The sequence below is a fragment of the Halichoerus grypus genome, chromosome 11 (assembly GCF_964656455.1).
Source record: "Halichoerus grypus chromosome 11, mHalGry1.hap1.1, whole genome shotgun sequence".
In the NCBI taxonomy this organism is placed as follows: Eukaryota; Metazoa; Chordata; class Mammalia; order Carnivora; family Phocidae; genus Halichoerus; species Halichoerus grypus.
Window position 1 is genome coordinate 22342315 of NC_135722.1, and position 18266 is coordinate 22360580.

At 34.8% G+C, this 18266-nt stretch overlaps 1 long non-coding RNA gene across 1 annotated transcript in view; it reads right to left on the reverse strand.

Annotated features, from left to right (window-relative positions):
• The window catches only part of LOC144379512 (uncharacterized), a 408148-nt gene that overhangs the window by 29885 nt on the left and 359997 nt on the right, over positions 1-18266 (reverse strand). Inside the window, exon 3 of the long non-coding RNA XR_013442674.1 lies at positions 1501-1602. This is a non-coding gene — a long non-coding RNA (uncharacterized LOC144379512). The remainder of the gene's footprint in view (positions 1-1500; positions 1603-18266) is intronic.

Sequence of the window (18266 nt, forward strand, 5' to 3'; positions counted from 1 at the left end):
TCCAAAACAAACAAACATATACAACATCCATAGGTGGGTAATTTAAAACCAAGAGCAATAGGGGCGCCTGGGTGGCTCAGTTGGTTAAGCAACTGCCTTCAGCTCAGGTCATGATCCTGGAGTCCCGGGATCGAGTCCCACATCGGGCTCCCTGCTCAGCAGGGAGTCTGCTTCTCTCTCTGACCCTCCCCCCTCTTGTGCTCTCTCTCTCCCATTCTCTCTCAAATAAATAAATAAAATCTTTAAAAAATAAATAAATAAATAAATAAATAAAATAAAACCAAGGGCAATAAATGGTTTCCATGCAACAGAAACTTAGTTCCAGTGGGAAGTTAACAATTATATGTTTAGGGTAAAGTTTATGAGATCAAACATGATAGAAAAATCTGCACATATTTAGCCACCAACTAGTATCAACAGGTATTATGTATTAATGCTTGAAAAAAGATGCTTAGCAGAATGATTAATATATACCACTAAATGTAAATATATATACGTATATATAAATATATATACACACACATACCACTCAATGTGTAGTTGTATATACCAAATGAGATACAAATAGAATACATAGCAGTAAAATTCAGTTTTTTCTAAATTCAGGTATTCATAGTGGTTACTAGAGAAATGTTACAAATTTTAGAGTTTCCTTAAAAGTTTAGGTTAGCTTTCTGTAGTGAAATGTGTCTAGCTCTCTCTCTCCTAAAATGTGCTTAATAACACTATCTGAAAGGACCCTTGAATATTGAATCATTGTCTTATCTAGCTGAATGTATCTTCTGCCCTTATTTGTGGTCAAATTGGTTATTTTTTTATTTTATTTTATTCTTTTACTTCTTCTACATAGAAAAGAGTGGAAGTGACAAACGTGATGGGTGATTCAATTGTCTTATCTTCTTACTGGCACACTTACATTAGGTACTTAGAGATCTTAGGCAATATCCATATCTAAGTTCATGTAAAACTCTTTTAACTTGAAAGACTTTGAAGTTTCATGCAAACAGACTCCTAGTTTGAAAAATTGATGAAATGGTGTGACGACATGATGACGTGCAGTGTGTCTTAAAGACCTACCTCCTTCATTATATTAAGAATTTCTCCACAACATGACATTTGAATTATTGGTATTAATTGGACAGATATTATGAGTAAATAAATTAAGCCATCTTATCCTACATTATCTGAAAATATAATCACTGACTTTTTAGTTTTTTCTATTTTATGCCCCTCTATCTTCATTAGCCCTTTATTAAAATGCAAATGCCTTTGGTAGAGATTGCAGCTTAGATGAATTTCCATCTGTGATTGTTAACCAGGTAAGACTGTGAAAGGGAGGAGTTGAACAAAATTAGGCAATTCATAACTAGAATGGTTGCAGAGGTGTGAGCAGAGATGGGTGGAGAAACCCAGGAAAAAGTGTTTTTGGAGTAGTTGAAGAAGAAAGAAGCTTTTGGAAATTGAGTCAAAGACAGACTCTGCTTAATTTCAAATGCTTACCCAGTATCAGCATTGGTTTTGCCAAGTGAACTTAATGTAGCATGGCCTTATTCCATCCATTTTAAGTTGTTGACTCTTAGTTTGGAAAAAAAGCTGTCAGCTCTAAAATAAAACAAAAAAATCTAAAATAAACATATTTCATCTAAATCTAGTAGACATGGTTATGAGATGTCACTCTACAAGAAATAAAAGTTTATTGATTTTTTTTCTTATATGGTGGTTTTTGGATTTAGAAGAAATAGGGGACTTTTGGAATGAGAAGTCAATATAAAATTCTGGTATCAAGTTTTAAAAATGGGTTCACATTATCACATTATTTAAATGCCTAAGGATAACATCTTACTTGACAAGAATTTTCTGCTAAGATGTTGGACAGGAATTTTGGTGTTGTTTCCCTCACCCTGAAGTCAAAACATCTGGAATCAAGTCCTGCTCTGTCACTTATTATCTCTTTTATTAGAGGCAACAGCTTATCTCAATTGACCCACAGTTTCCTTATCTGTAAAAGCAGAATAACCATGTATTTACACAGATGCCAAGAGGATAAGTAATTATAAAAGATAATGTGAATTGTAAACTGCTCTGGAAAAGACCATTATTTGTGGAGGATCAAATTATCAGATCTTCAAAGGGCAGGGAGCTTGATCACATTTATCTTCATACATTCCAGGGATTTAGAAAAAGCCACTGCAGAAATTTCTAATAATGCATACACCCTATAGATGTCAAATATACTTTGAGCATTATTAAGGAGGGATGGAAAGTTCAAAGATTTTAAAATATCACTTACACTCAAGGTTCTTACAACGATCAGTTTGAAGAAGCAAGTCCTACTTGCTGCAGTCGGTTGGTACAAGTGAAAGAGAGTCAATTATTCACATCTATTTTTTAACTCTCCATTCAGGAAGTTGCACTGGTAGCTTGAAATCAGCCATAGTCAGAATATTTACTATGATATAGTAAGTATATCATACTTACTAACAGTAAGTTAGTTAGTAAGCTTTGAAAACCAATCTCTCCCTTATACCTACCAGCTCCCAAGAGCTGGTTGTTAAAATTTAATAATACACCTCTGCATATATAACAAAATGGCAGAAAGATGTAAATTAGGTTCTACTATATAGAGTTTCTACTATATACCTGGTAATCAGGCCTTCCTTGGGATTTTACGTGATTTCAATAAGCCTTTCCTAGGAAAGAACTGAAATAATTGAAGAGAAATAAGCCAAGGAATTTAGGTATAACGAACAATGTGAGGTAAGGTGCATTAGTCAGAAATGTTTAGATATTTTAAATAAGAGTGATTGGAATATTTGGCTCTAGAGGAGGATGCAATTAATGCTCACACTATTTTATAGTAAAAACTGTGTGTGGGGTTGTGTGTGTGTGTGTGTGTGTGTGATATAGATCAGGGCCAATATGGGTAGAGCTTTGAATTCCAGGTTGAGATGGTTCAGTAAATTTGTAGAGTATGAGAAGATGTAAAACCATCAAAGAATTTTGGAAGAAAAATTAAATGGTCTCTACTGTGCAATTATGAAGAAAATAATTTCAATGGATGAGATATTGCAAGCTGACAACCAATTGGGAGACTATTGTGATAATTCAGTTTTGAAGCTACATCAAGTCCTTTGTAAATTCAGATAGTGTGAAACTACATTAAGGAGGGAAGAAAGAAAAGGAGAAAGAAAGGGAGGAAGGAAAAAATCCAAACTTGAATGAAAAGTATCTGACTTAGTCATATCTATAGAAATCAAATAGAGCACAGTATTTTACCCCCTCAGGAATATCCAGTATCTTTAAAACAATCCTTTTCAACAGAAGATCTTGAAAGTTTTCTTTCAAGTAGATAATATGTCGATGAAGGAAATGGTCCAAAGAGAAGGCTGTTAGCTTGACAGAAAATATTCATCAGTGATAGAAACATATGCATGCTGTTCTTCTGGTTTCCTCTTTAAAAAATAACAATGTTATCACTCATTTCGAGACCAATAAGGACTGAGCAGAATTTTGATCTGTTAAACCCATCCATCTTCTTCCTCCTGAACTCACTAGTTTGGCCATTCACTTTTGTTTTCTAAAATAATAGATTCCAAATATCATATTTCATTGCCATTACTCTCAGGCTTCACTTTCCATTTATTAATCCATCACTGCTGTTTAGCAGTTTTTGTACAAAGCACAAAAAGTGTTTTCTAGAATCTGCAGAACTCTTTTCTACTTATGATAGACTGTGTTTTCTAAGGAAAACCCCGTTTCTCGTATAATTATAATATTTTGGTATTTCTATTCCCTATTTAACATAAATTATAATATCATAAAAATAAAAGCCAAAATATCTTTAGAGATCATCTAAATCTACCTTGTTTTATAAGCGGGGGCGGGGGGGAAGAGGAACAAGACGTTGGTTGACTTGTTAGAGTCAGAGCTCATAAGTGGAAATTCAACGTTCTTTCATTCACAGTTAATCACAGATCTTAGTTTACTTTTAGTTTTAAACCCTGATTTTTATTGTTTATATATGTGTATAATTTCCACTTATTTTAATGTGGGTTTCAAATTGTAGAGTTTAGTTTTCAACGCACAAAAAGATATGCTTGTTGAAAGTCAACATGTAGTCAGAATATAAGGTAATCAAAACTGTTCATTTTAAATTGACTCCAATTCTAACTACCACCTGAAATTTCAAAACATAGTCAAGCAGTGATCTTTGCAACTCACATCTGAGATCCAAATGGCCCTGCAGATGTGAAATTGTCTGTTGCCATGGAAGAACAGCTGGAATCAGTTAATGAGTCAAGTCAGCATGAGCTCAAGCACTAGAGACTAGCATGTTTCATCTGCATGGTACAGAACACTAAGAAAGGAGGAAGCGAGCCAGACTGTTGTAGGAGTGGCCCCATGAGTGACACAGCTGTGAGCATAATTAGGATCATCTCCTACTGGCAAATAGAAGTGTTGTTTACCCTTGTACATATGAAACTTAGCCATCAGCAGACCGGTCTTTAATCCTGTCCCCACTGTGATAGAGCCCCAACTCATTCACATCAAATAGACCTGATAGACCCCCCAAAAAGAGAAAAGATCTTTGTCTAGAGACTGCAGGAAGAAAGTATGTCAATTTTCCTGAGATTTGAGAGAAACAGAGGAGTTTCCTTGGTGATCTTTGCTTTTCTTTTTTCTTATATAGTCAGTAATTGACAGAGGAAGAATGGGAGGCATTTATAACCTCCACTAGTTTCAAACAAAAAAGCATTAGGCTAACCCAGGGGCTGTGATGCCATGGTTAAACAACATGACATAAATGAGTCAGGATATTTAATGAAACTAGAGCACGTGTTTAATTTAGGTTATGATTTTAAAATCCTGATTTAAATACAGAAGTGTTGCTCTAACTACTATAATATTTAGGAATTAGAAAATAAAATTCATTCTTAAAATAACTTCCAAATCTCATAAATTAAACATTTGGGAAGCATTATTCAAGGATGAGGTTTCTATTTTCCAGAATCTTTCATGTAGCCAGGTTCTCACTACCACCTCTGAGATAAGTAAAAAGTGATGACATGGTTGGTGATGAGATAGGTAAATTTAATTTCATGCTACTCCCAGGAACACAAAGCAGTGATATGAGGAATTAAACACACACACACACACACACACACACACACACACACGTGTGGATCCACAGGGAAACATTACAGATAGTAATATAGCATCATCATAGGAATGTTATTCCTTAAGGAAAGAGAAAGTTACCTTTGCATTTATAATACACAGCCTTACACAGTAACATTTCCACCATCACCACTGTCACGATCACCACCATTACTGCTACTGCTCTTTGCTGTAAACAATATGTACCAGGCACTGTGCCCAGCAGTGAAAGTGCACTAAATCCAAACTACAAACTGAAAATAATTACTCTTAATATCACCATTTTATAGATGAAAAACTAAGGTACAGAGAAATTAAGTCACTTATCTAAAGTCACATGTCTAAAATGTGTATAGCTGTAAATGAAACACAAACAGTCCAATTCTAGAGCCTATGTTCCTATTCACTCCACTCTACTGGGTCAGCAAATATGGTTGATAATTTAGAGAGAAAGAAAGTAAAGAAGAAAGACAGAAAAAGAAGGAAAGAAGGAAGGAATGAAGGAAGGAAGGAGAGAAAGAAAAGAAAAGATAAGAAAAGGAAAGAAAGAAAAGAAAAAAGATAAGAAAAGGAAAAAAGAAAAAAGAAAGAAGGAAAGAAATGAGAAGAAAGAAGGAATGGAAGAAAAAAAGAAAAGAAAAGAAAAAAGAAGAAAAAGAAAGGAGGGAGGCAGGAATGTAGAATGATGTCCCAAATAAAAATCAAACTTTCTAAATGTGAATCAAATGTTCCTTTTCAGAAATTAGAAAATATTATTATATTTAGACATCTTAAAATCTCTGGATAAAAATCTTGATTTGCAACTACCATTTGATCAGGTTCAATATTCATACCTCTAGGATATTCAAGCCTGTCAAGACAGATTTTAATTCTGGAATAAGACTAAGGACAAATGGAATCAACATTTGGTTTAAAGAAGCTCTCAAAGGTATCTCTCCAGAGAGTCTTCAAACATATGTAAGAGTTCTCTCACTGTGTTTCATATTTTGTGGGTGTGAATTTGGTAAATCTAGGCATTGTTCTCTAGAGAACAGAGTAAACAGCATTGCAGATTAATAGTGTTTGATAAATAACAAATACAGAGTGGAATTAATTGACTTTATCCCACTGAAATGATAATTCATTTTGCTCAACAAATGTGACAATCCTATCACTGTCGTGTTTCTTCCCTCATCTTCAATGAAGACAGGACCAACATTGATTTTGAGTGGACATGTAACCATCCATCTGTGCTAATTTTCAACCAGGCTCCCACCCATTGCACAAAGGAAAAAGTCATTATGCACCTGAATGGGTGAGTTGACATGATTGAATGAATGCAGGACAGTAGTTAAAAAGAAAATATTACAAGAAGCAATAGAAAAATTTCCAATCATCTGGGGCGCCTGGGTGGCTCAGCAGGTTAAGCATCTGCCTTCAGCTCAGGTCACGATCCCAGGGTCCTGGGATCAAACCCCACATCAGACTCCCTGCTCAGTGAGGAGTCTGCTTCTCCCTCTGCCCTTCCCCCTGCTTGTGATCCCTCTCTCTCTCTAATAAATAAATAAATAAAATCATTTAAAAAAGGAAAAGAAAAAGAAAAATTTCCAATCATCAAACTATCTCAAGAAAGTCTCATTAGTAATGTTTGGCTGATTTTGTTCCATTTATCTGTTCCACCCAGCAGGTATGCCCCCTTCATATGAGCCATAATTTCCTTTTTTTAATGTTTTAATCTTCCTTTTACTGACTGTGGCTCCTCTGGCACCCTTGGTATTTCATGTCTTCTCTCCATAATACCCTGATGCTCTTTAAAGGAATAAAAATTGGAGCTGGCAACTCCTGTTTATCAGAAGTTTCTATCCTGAGACATGCAATCATCCCCTCCATAATTTGGAGTACTAGTTATGAATTACGACTAGATTGCAGCCACAAGTCTCTTTTCACCTTTGTTATTTTTGTCTGCATCAAGATTGCATAATTCTAATCAGGGACTTGGTTTGCCTTTGTTCTATAAAGGCCCATACATGCATATGGAAATTTTAGGTCTTATGCAGTAATAGTTACAGAGCATTATCCCTAAAATAAAATACTTGATTGGTGAATGGAATAAAGAAGATGACTGAAAATTATATTGCACATCCAAGCACTGACCAGAAAATAACAGTGCACTTTGTTTCAAAATGATTTAGAGGAAGAAAACAACTGAAGATAGTCTATCTGAATATAAAATATCTACCTGTGCATTAAGTGACCTCTTATTTTTCCTATTGTGTTTTTAACTCGTGTAAATTATTTGAGTGAAAAGAAGTAATGTATCTCATAGTGCCATAATTATCAATGCCTTCATATCTTAACAAATATCAGTTCATTGCGTACAGGCATAAAATAAATAATTTTTATCTCGGTAGTTTATTTTTATTCTGGTAAATTAGCAAAAAGGCCACATATAAATAGGTTTGTATGAGAGGAAAAAAATCAGTTATACACATGAATCCAAATGTACTAAGACAGGTCGCCGCTATATAAACAACTCCTTCTTAAGAACCGGAAAACATTAAGAACAAGTATTTTAAAATTGGTGTCTGAGTGCTGCTTTCCTTGGCAAATGTACATACGTAGTTCAAAGTAGAAGAATTTGTGCTTTCCAAACTTGACTAGACATGGAAATCAGGATATAAAATGTACTATCTCCATATTTTAAAGATATAAAAGAATGTCTCCTTAAATATGCATGGCAATTTTGTATATTTACAAAATAATCCCACATGCATTAGCTTATTTGACATTTATTTATCAGCTTATTTGATGCTAAGTCTTTGAAGTAGCCTCACAAATCACTATTCCCATGTTACCAATGAGAACAATGCAGTTTGTGGAGGCTGTGATTGCCAAAGGTGATTCAAGCAGTGGCAAAGGTCAGATTTGAGTTTAGATTTTCTGATCCATGTCCCATGCACTTCTAGGTTTTGTTTCAACTGCCAAGTCTGACTGATTGACAGTAATACTTGGGATGTCATGTGCAAAGGATTTTGAGACCCCATATGTGCTTGGTGGGAAAGGGTACTGTGATTCATACAGATGTGACTACGGACTGAGAGCTTAAATAGTAGCGTAAGTATCATGAATTTTCCATTGCTTTTCTACATTGTGAGGGCTCCTGGGTGGCTCAGTCGTTAAGCATCTGCCTTCGGCTCAGGTCATGATCCCAGAGTCCTGGGATCGAGTCCCACATCAGGCACCCTGCCCGGCAGGAAGCCTGTTTCTCCCTCTCCCACTCCCCCTGCTTGTGTTCCTGCTCTCGCTATCTCTGTCTCTGTCAAATAAATAAATAAAAATCTTAAAAAAAAAAAAAAAAACATTGTGAAATTTCTGAAACAATGTTGCCTATCAATATGTGCATTTCTCATGTCCTTCCCTTGTATTTGCATTCATACTAATCAGACCAACCATCTCAATTCCCCAGCAACATGCCATAGCTTTGGTTTGGTCTTGGTTTTGATATATTTTCTTCTCACCAAGGTCAGCCTTCTTATCCTTCCTGGCTATAGCACACCTGGCCACTTCTCAAAACCCAATTTGAATATTACCTCCCCTGCGAAGCACTTTCCCGTTTTCTCTCTCTATCACATGTAGTTCTTTCTCCCTCTCCCTCTCCCTCTCCTTCTCTCTGATGATCTTAGAATTACCACCCTACATTGTTTGATGTTACATGTACATGTAACTCTTACCTCCCCAATTAGATTTAAGCATCTTAAGGGCAATTTTTATATTTCTGTATTCTCTGCAATGTGGTGAGATCATCATTGATGACAAGTAATAAACTAGTCAAAGTCATTCAAGAAATACTGATTTTTTTTTTTAATTTCAAAGAAAAGAAAACAGTTGAATTGGGAAATTTGGGGTAATTATAAAATCAGGAAAATTTATCCTGTGTCACTATAGATATTCCTAGAAATATTTAGAGACCACATTTGCTCATGAATAAAAACTTAAAATTCAGAGTCAAGAAGAAATTATTGTGACAATTAAAAAGATATATAGGCTGCCAACCATATGTTGAGATGGACAAAACCCATATGGTGAAAATTACAAATGGCCAAATCCCAAAGAAGCTCTGAGATTGGTGGTAGTAAAACAGAAGTAGCAATAAAGGTTTATACGGAGGAAATGTATTTCTTTGTCATAATCCAGAAGACTGACTGATCATTTTCATGACACAAAATACAAAAGAAATAGAAAGGTCTCTTTAGATACAAATTAGATGTTCTGCCTAAATATGAATAGAGCATATGCGGTATCAGCTAATCATCAAGCTTATTCATTTAAATTATGAAAAAATTTACTATTAGGTATTCAGTAATTACTGACAAAATGAATGAATGAACATATAAATGAATGAATGACATTATTATACATCCTGCTAATTGAAATATTTTTATTAATATTGTTTTATAAATTATGAATATTGTTTTATGATTGTTTGTTTCCCTCCAGAGAAAACAAAGCTTATAAATTTATTTAAGAGATATTAACATTTCTTAAGAGCACCTGGGTGGCTCAGTCAGTTGAGCAACTGACTCTTGATTTTGGCTCAGGTCATGATATCAGGGTCCTGGAATTGAGCCACCATCTCAGGCTCCTTGCTCAGCAGGGAACCTGCTTGAGGATTTCTCTCCCTCTCCCTCTGCCCCTTCCCCTGCTCATGGTCTCTCTCTCTCTCAAATAAATAAATTTTTTTTTAAAATAAGAGATATTAACATTTCTTTGAGTTGAAATACACATTTTTTTTTCATTTAAAATTAGGATATTTCTTGTAATCCATGGCATGTCATAGTTAATTTGTAGTATTTTCTTATTTCTTTTTTTTTTAGAATTTTATTTATTTATGAGAGAGAGTGCTGGGTGCGGGGAGAAGCAGAGAGAGAGGGACAAGCAGACTCTACCCTGAGATCATGACCTGAGCCAAAACCAAAAGATGCTTAACCAACTGATCCACTCAGGTGCCCCAGTATTTTTTTATTTCTTAACCGTACATTAAAGAGTGGTATGATTTATAAAAGGTATGTCTCAAATTTAATAAATTATGATACATAGTGATTATCTTACCACAAGTCAGACACTGAGTGCTTAAAATAATATATTAAATATATATATACACACATATATACACACACTGTGTATATATATATATATATATAAAATACAATGTCATACATGTCTTATATATTATTTAATATGGCATTCTAGATTATCATACAACATTTATATTGTTATATTATATTACATTATATTTAAAGCAAGCCCCAAAATGACTTCTTACAAGAAGAACTATTAGCATCCCCATTGTACCGTTGAGGAACTAAAATATAGATAGATTAAAGAAGTAACTTCTTCAAAGTTACACAGTTCTGCCTATGTTTTCTTCTAGGAGTTTTATGGTTTTAGGTCTTATGATCAAGTCTTTAATCCATCTTGAGTTAAGTTTTGTGTATGGTATAAGATAGTGGTCTAGTTTCATTTGTTTGCATGTGGCTGCAACAATATCCCCAATGCTACATATTGAAAAGAACTGTCATTTCCCCATTGTATATTCTTGTCTTCTTTGTCATAAATTAATTGACCATATATGTGTGGGTTTATTTCTGGGCTAAATTTATTTTTTAAACTGTATAGATTTTGCCAGTTTCATAATGTCTAAGGACCCCTATCAGATGAATGCTTTAAATACAATAAATAAAATACAATGAATTATGCAGTAAGTCAATTGTACTGAAATACATACTATCAAAAATATTTCAGAAATAAATCTGCAATATAGTTAAATATATGTTTCTTCACTAAAACATTAAATATTAAGATTTATCTGAAGCTTAGTAAGTGTCATGATTTCAAAGTTGGATGAGCATAAATAGTATTTCCAGATGCTTGAAACAACTAAATGTGATGTAAAATTTTCATAAAAAGTCTAGGATATTGCTAATGTTAATGTATTTTGTAGCCTACATTTAGAACTAAAGGAAAAGATGTATTTTAGTTGGAGACTACTGAAAATAAGATCATTTTTTCTCCATCCAATGACATGATAAAGAAGGAAGTCTACAGTACAATAGTAAGATTATCTCTACCTTGTCTAATGACTAAGGACCAGGTAAAGATGAAAGAATCAACAAAAGAAACATAACTAATCATTAGTGAGTTGGGAGTAGAGTCAGGAAAAAATGTGCTCTAGAAGACAAGGGAAGAAAGAGTTTTTAATGGGAAGAAAAGTCAAAATGTATTGGATCATAATTGTGCAATCTGATAATCCTTGGTTTGAAATTTGACTCTGCATTGCACTAGGTGCACAAACCTGGGTGATTATATTATATGCCTCAATTTCTTCTTGTGAAGGGATGAATTAATTTTATTAATTTTTTTCAATTCTTCATTCTCCCTGTAACCATGCTCTTTGACATTTGATTTTGCAGTTCTGCCCATTAAAAAGGTAGAGTCTTCTTCCTCATATTTGAATCTGAGATTGGTTGTCTGACATGCTTTGGCTAAAAAATAAGAAATTTAAAGTTTGGGCCTTAAGGGGCATAACATAGTTCCACTTCCTCTCTTGCACCATTGCAACTGTCATGAGAATATGCCTGGTCTATGGGGTGCCTGGCTGGCTGGCTGGCCAATAGAGCACAGAGCCTACTAAAAATAATAATAATAATAATAATAAAAAACAAAGAAAATTTAAAAAAATAATATGCCTGGTCTAAACTGTTGGAGGATGAAAGACTTATGTGCAGAAATACATCCTCTGGATGGAGGATGTATTTTATGCCAGCCAACATGGGTCTGGATGTTCCAATAGTCAGTGGAGCTCTTGGACATGAAAAAGTCCAGCCAAGATTAGTGCAACTATACCCAGATGCTTAAACAATGAATGTTATTGTGTGTATCATTGAGGTTTTGTGCTTGTTTGTTACAAAGAATTGTCATGGTGATAAATAACTTACATTAACTAATACAATCTAAAAAACAGGAGTAGTTGCCTTCCCTTATAGAGTTTTGTGAGGAATAGAGAAGACAATTATAGACACAATATTTTAGTAGCAATTGAAAGTAGATAGGTAGTTCAATAAATGCTGTTTAGAATACAAATAAAACACTTAAAAAACTACTATTATCAATTGGTGGCCCATACTTCTATTAGAACAATATTAATGACATAGTGATAACAGACAAGGACAACAAAAGCAAACTGTTTACAGGAGTTGAGAATAAATAGAAGGAGAAAAAATGAAGGCAGAATACTAATAATGATCACGGCTAATATTTACTTAGCACTTACTATATTCCAGGCATTGTACCAAGTATTTTATATATTTTTCCTTACTTAATTCTTAAAAAATACTTTATAAGGTTATGAGGTTACCAATCTATTTTTATACACAGTACGTGAAGAACCAAGATTATGATTATGATTTGTATGTACCACTTCCTCTAATTTTCAAACAAAATACCTCTTTGACTCAATAGGCTTCTCAAGAGGTATCATTTATATAGATATGATGCCACCTGAGGGATTTTTTTATATTGTCCAGAAAGTCTCCTCAAGAAGCGTGTGTAAGGCATTGCAGTTTTGCAACATTGATGTGAAGCAGTATAAACTTTCCAATGTTTCAGGGATTTAGAGCTTTAACTACTCAGCAGAGAATGTAGAGGATTGTGAATCTGAAACAAAGCAGGTTAAAAGGCAAAGGGCAAACTTCATTCAGAAGAAGTTGTGTTACTTAGAAAAAAATACCATAATAACACAAGGGAAGAACTCTGCATAAAAAAGGAGGTACTGCAAATGGAGAGAAAGACATGGCTTATTCAAAAAATGAACAATAGGCATTGGCTGTAGCAACATTTTTCTAGATATGTCTCCTGAAGCAAGGGAAACAAAAGCAAAAATAAACTACTGGGACTAGATCAAAATAAAAAGCTTCTGCAAGCAAAGGAAACAACAGAACTAAAAGGCAACCTATGGAATGGCAGAAGGTATTTACAAATGACACATCCAAGAAAGGGTTAGTATCCAAAATATAGAAAGAACTTACACAACTCGACACCAAAAAACTCCCAAAAAACAACAACAAAAACAAAACAAAACAAAAAATCCCAAATAATCCAATTAAAAATGGGCAAAAGACATGAACAGACATTTCTCCAAAGAAGACATCCCGATGGCCAATAGACACATGAAAAGATGTTCAATATCCCTAACCATTAGGGAAGTGCAAATCAAAACCACAATGAGATATTACCTCAAACCTAACAGAATGGCTAAAAGCAAAAACACAAGAAACAAATGTTGGCAAGGATGTGAAGAAAAAGGAACCCTCGTGCACTGTTGGTGGGAATGCAAACTGGTGCAGCCACTGTGGAAAACAGTATGGAGGTGCCTCAGAAAGTTAAAAATAGAATTACCATATGACTCAGTAATTCCACCACTGGGTATTTACCCAAAGACTACCATAACACTCATTCAAAAGAACAAATGCACTCTTATGTTTATTGCAACTTATTTACAATAGCCAAATTATGGAAACAACCCAAGTGTCCATTGATGAGATGAATGGATAAAGAAGATGTGGTGTACACACACACACACACACACACTCAGCCATAAAAAAGAATGAAATCTTGCCATTTGCAACAACATGGATCAAGCTACAGAGTACAATGCTAAGTGAAATCAATCAGTCAGAGAAAGACCAATACCATGTGATTCCACTCATATGTGGAATTTAAGAAGCAAAATAAACAAACAAAGGAAAATGAAGAGACAAACAAAAAATGCTTCTTAACTATAGAAAACAAACTGGTGGTTGCCAGAGGAGAGAGGAGGTGCGAGGGATGAGTGAAATAGGTGATGGGGATTAAGAGTACACTCATCATGATGAGCATTAAGTAGTATATGCAATTGTTGAATCACTATATTGTACACCTGAAACTAGTATAACATTGTATGTTAACTATACCGGAATTAAAAACTAAAATAAAATAAACAACAGGGTTGAAAAAAAAAGAGTTGTGTTAGAATTCCTGTACTGATTCTAGATGTGTGCCTAGAGGGACTTTGTTTTCTAGACAAGTGGCTTCAGAGACTTCATTTTGTTTGTTTTCCTTTTTTCCAGAGCCTAAGTTCCCTCATCTTTAAATTCAAATATTCTTACCATTTCTGTATAAAGTTCTTGTGAGGATTAAATGAAATGATATACCTGAATGCTTAACAAAGTGTCTGGTATACTGATAATTACTACTGTTTGAAGAATAATCATGGTACTGATGATTAATAAAGTTATTGTAAATAATTGGTAAAATAGGATTAGTATTCAATTGACTAATGGTGTGTGTTTAGGCCACGTTGCCAAAAAAATAATACGGAGAGTGGATGCACACACATTAGCTCTATGATAAAGTCTAACCCTTTAATTCTAGTGAAGTAATAATCTAGAAGCATGAATAATCTAGAAGCATGAAGTAATAATCTAGAAACAAGTAAATATTAGCCATGATGCATTATTAGGAATCAGAAATAAAGGGCTCTATTCCAGATTTGCTAGTATCTTTGTGACCTTGGGAATGTCCTATTCCTTTTTTAGGCCAAGACTCAATTTCCTCTTCTATTACATGAAGCAGTTAAGTAGCAGTTGAGACTCTAAAATTCTTTTTAGAGCTAAAATTCTGTGAACCTGGTCAACTTTAGATTTAATATTCCCAGAAAGAATACCAGTCCTTCTAGCTTGTATTCAGAAGAGAGGAATAAAAAGGAATGCATGATTTAAAGGAGCTAAGGTTCCTCCCTCTGACTTTGTCAGCCTGTTGGCTCTGGTTTCGTTCAGATGTTGCTTGATATATAGCCAAGGCAGCATCAGAACCCTATGAAAGAAACCGCAGGTTTTCCAAGGATTGTTGCTGAGTGCCCCAGTTATTTCCAAATCTATTATAAGAAGAGAAATAAAGCATGAAAATCGGCAACTTACTCTCCAATAGTTCTCAAATAGGAAAATGGGGAAGCTTTAGAAAAGCCCCAGGCTCTTCTGCTCCACAGATTAAATTCTGCAAATTAATGTCATGCCAACACACTGAGGGGGTGGTGTTGGTGGGGAGGCTGAAGGGCAGTACCAGAAGCATTCCTGTAATCTGCTGCCAAGAGAGCTGCACAAGGGGATCTTCTTCTACCCCTGGGCAGTTTTTTTTTTTTTTTTTAAAGATTTTATTTATTTATTTGAGAGAGAGAATGAGATAGAGAGAGAGCATGAGAAGGGGGAGGGTCAGAGGGAGAAGCAGACTCCCCACTGAGCAGGGAGCCCGATGCGGCACTCGATCCCGGGACTCCAGGATCATGACCTGAGCCGAAGGCAGTAGCTTAACCAACTGAGCCACCCAGGCGCCCCCCTGGGCAGTTTTTGAACTGAAATCCTGCCTACCTGGCAGGACAGACTTCCATGGAGATGGAAGAACTAAGCCACAAGAATTCAAAAAATTAATCCCGCATGGCCTTGTCTGCTCTGGATATGTATATAGAGCTCTCCTGTATGGTCCATAGGCAACTAGCAGTCTTCTGGCATCTTCCCGATAGGCTGAGAACTGATCCAAAAATCTGACTCTGTGTGTGTGTGTGTGTGTGTGTGTGTGTGTGTGTGTGTAAAGTACACTCCACACTCCAGACATTTTCACTTTTATGCATTACTCAGGCATATTATTGATGACATGTTATTCTGTCCTATACATACATTAAAAAATTGGTAAGACAAAGTTAGTCCATTCTTAAAAATTTTCTAAAACCTACCGTTCAGGTTCTGCGACAAATCTTAACTACCCAGCCAAAGCAAAGCAACATTGTAAAGACAGATTGGCACATGGCCAGTACAGACACTTGGAAATCACATGATGTTAAAGGAGAGCTTTTGTTATTAGGATATTACCAACAACATTTCATAGTAATCGCTTCAGCTGTGATTCCCCTTGATACATTTTTAAAATCCCCTTAGATTTGTTAGTCATGTTAGTCTGTTCCTTAGTCTGCTCTTTGTAACTTGTGTGGTTACCATTTTTGTTGTTATTTTGTTCTACTTAATGAGTAGAAGAAAAGAGGTATTTTAAAGCACTGGCACTGAAAATAAACTATCTAAGTTCTAATCCCAGCTCTGCTACTTGCTAACAGGAGGCCTGGTCTCGGTTTCCTTATCTGTAAAATAGTTATGATGAAAAAAATAGTGCTTATTCCATGGGGCTCTTTTGAGGCACAAGTGCATCCAGCAAGGGAACAATGTATAAACCACTAGACCAGATTTGGAACTTAGATTTCCTCTAGGATGTCCTTGTATTGGAGGAATTAGGAAATGGGACTCTATGTGACAAGGATTAAATCCTGGAAGCTCTAGAGAAGAAGAAGATATGGCTGTATCAGTACCCAGTAGATTACAAAGTAGATGTTTAAAATACTTAGTTCTCTACTCTGCACATATTGCTCTTAAGTTCTCCCATTGTACCTTATTAAGGGAATCTTTTTGAAGACCTGCCTCCCTCAGTTCTGCTCTCAGAAATGAAAATGAGATTTTTCTACTGTTTGAAGGGGAATGCCCTCCACATTCCTTCCCTTTTTCTCCTATTATATAAGCATGTTGTGATAGGAAGCGGACATCAGCACGTGAAAACCCAGTCAGAACAGAACTGTAAGTAAATAGATCAGCTACTACTCTGCATTTAAAAATTCATTTTCAGTGTTAACCTTGAAAATTCTGAATTCAATTCTTTTAAGCTAGATGGAATTTCTTTCTAGTTCTATACATTGAAATCACATCCATCCCCTTGCCACCATCCCTATAAAAATTCTAGTTTCCATAATATAGTCAGTTTTTGAGGTTGAGTTTAGATTGAAGCATAAAGCAACCTAATTAAACTAATTGAAAATATGTATAAAAATCTTAACCTTCACAGAGACATTTCAATTTTAAATGAAGTAGTTTATTATTAGCAATGAATCACTAAGTTGATGAAATGTCAGGCCATATGATAAAAGAAACATGAAAAAAACTAACATTTTTTGAGAGTCCACTATGTACCAACACTTTGCATGTACCTATCCTTAAAATAAGCATACGAAGTAATGCTTTTTTGTTTGGGATTTGTTTGTTTTTTTTTAAAGGCTCAAAGCAGTTAAAACATTTGCCTAAGTCACATAACTAATACAGCAAAGAACTTAGAACAGAACCCTCACATGCTCAAACGATTACTCCAGTACCACATAACAATACTCACAGCACCAGCTCTTGGTTCCTTATTCTGAATCCCATGATAATGGGTTGGAACAATGCCAAGTAAAAATGGGTACATCTAAACTTACTATATAAGAATATATTTTAATTGAAAAAGGCATATTCGTTTCCCAAATATAATGAGATGTGTAGAATTTTTTAGTAAGGTGAGTATGCAAAACAGAAAAGTGAACCATTTTCCCTGGCTCATTCAGGAAGTTCCATTTTGTTGGTTTTCTTGTCATAAGTAGGTCTCTTTATCTATCTATCATCTATCTATCAATCAATCAATCTATCTATCATCTATGGTAGGGGCAAGTAAATTGCCAACTTTCCTTCAAAGATAGTAACAGGTAGATGTATCTTCCTATCTCTGAAAACCTGTTGCAATCCTCATACTCTATAATTACATGGTAGAACATGTGTGGTAATATTCATTCTCAGTATTTTCAAAGGTATCTTTGTATTATTGCCTTTGTTGCTATGGAAATCATTTCTTGAGTTATCAACATTTATCTTTATGCTGCATGAAATCCAGATATATTTTCACTGGTAGCCTCTTTCAGCATCAAAAAGGGAATTCTGTAACCACAATACTTTTCTACATTTCTACATTTCCAATAAGTAACAATAATTACCTGAACACACAACAGTATATAGATACTGTGGAATGTTCAACAACATGTCATCTGATAGACATTTATTTTCTGGTCAGAAACTTTCATTATCATTCCAACACAGTGGCACTTAATTGTAGAAGCCAAATAAGAAAAATAAAGTTCTTCCCTAAAGAAAGCTTTGTAATTAAGAAGAAGTTCCTTCAGAAAAGTTCTCTAAGAG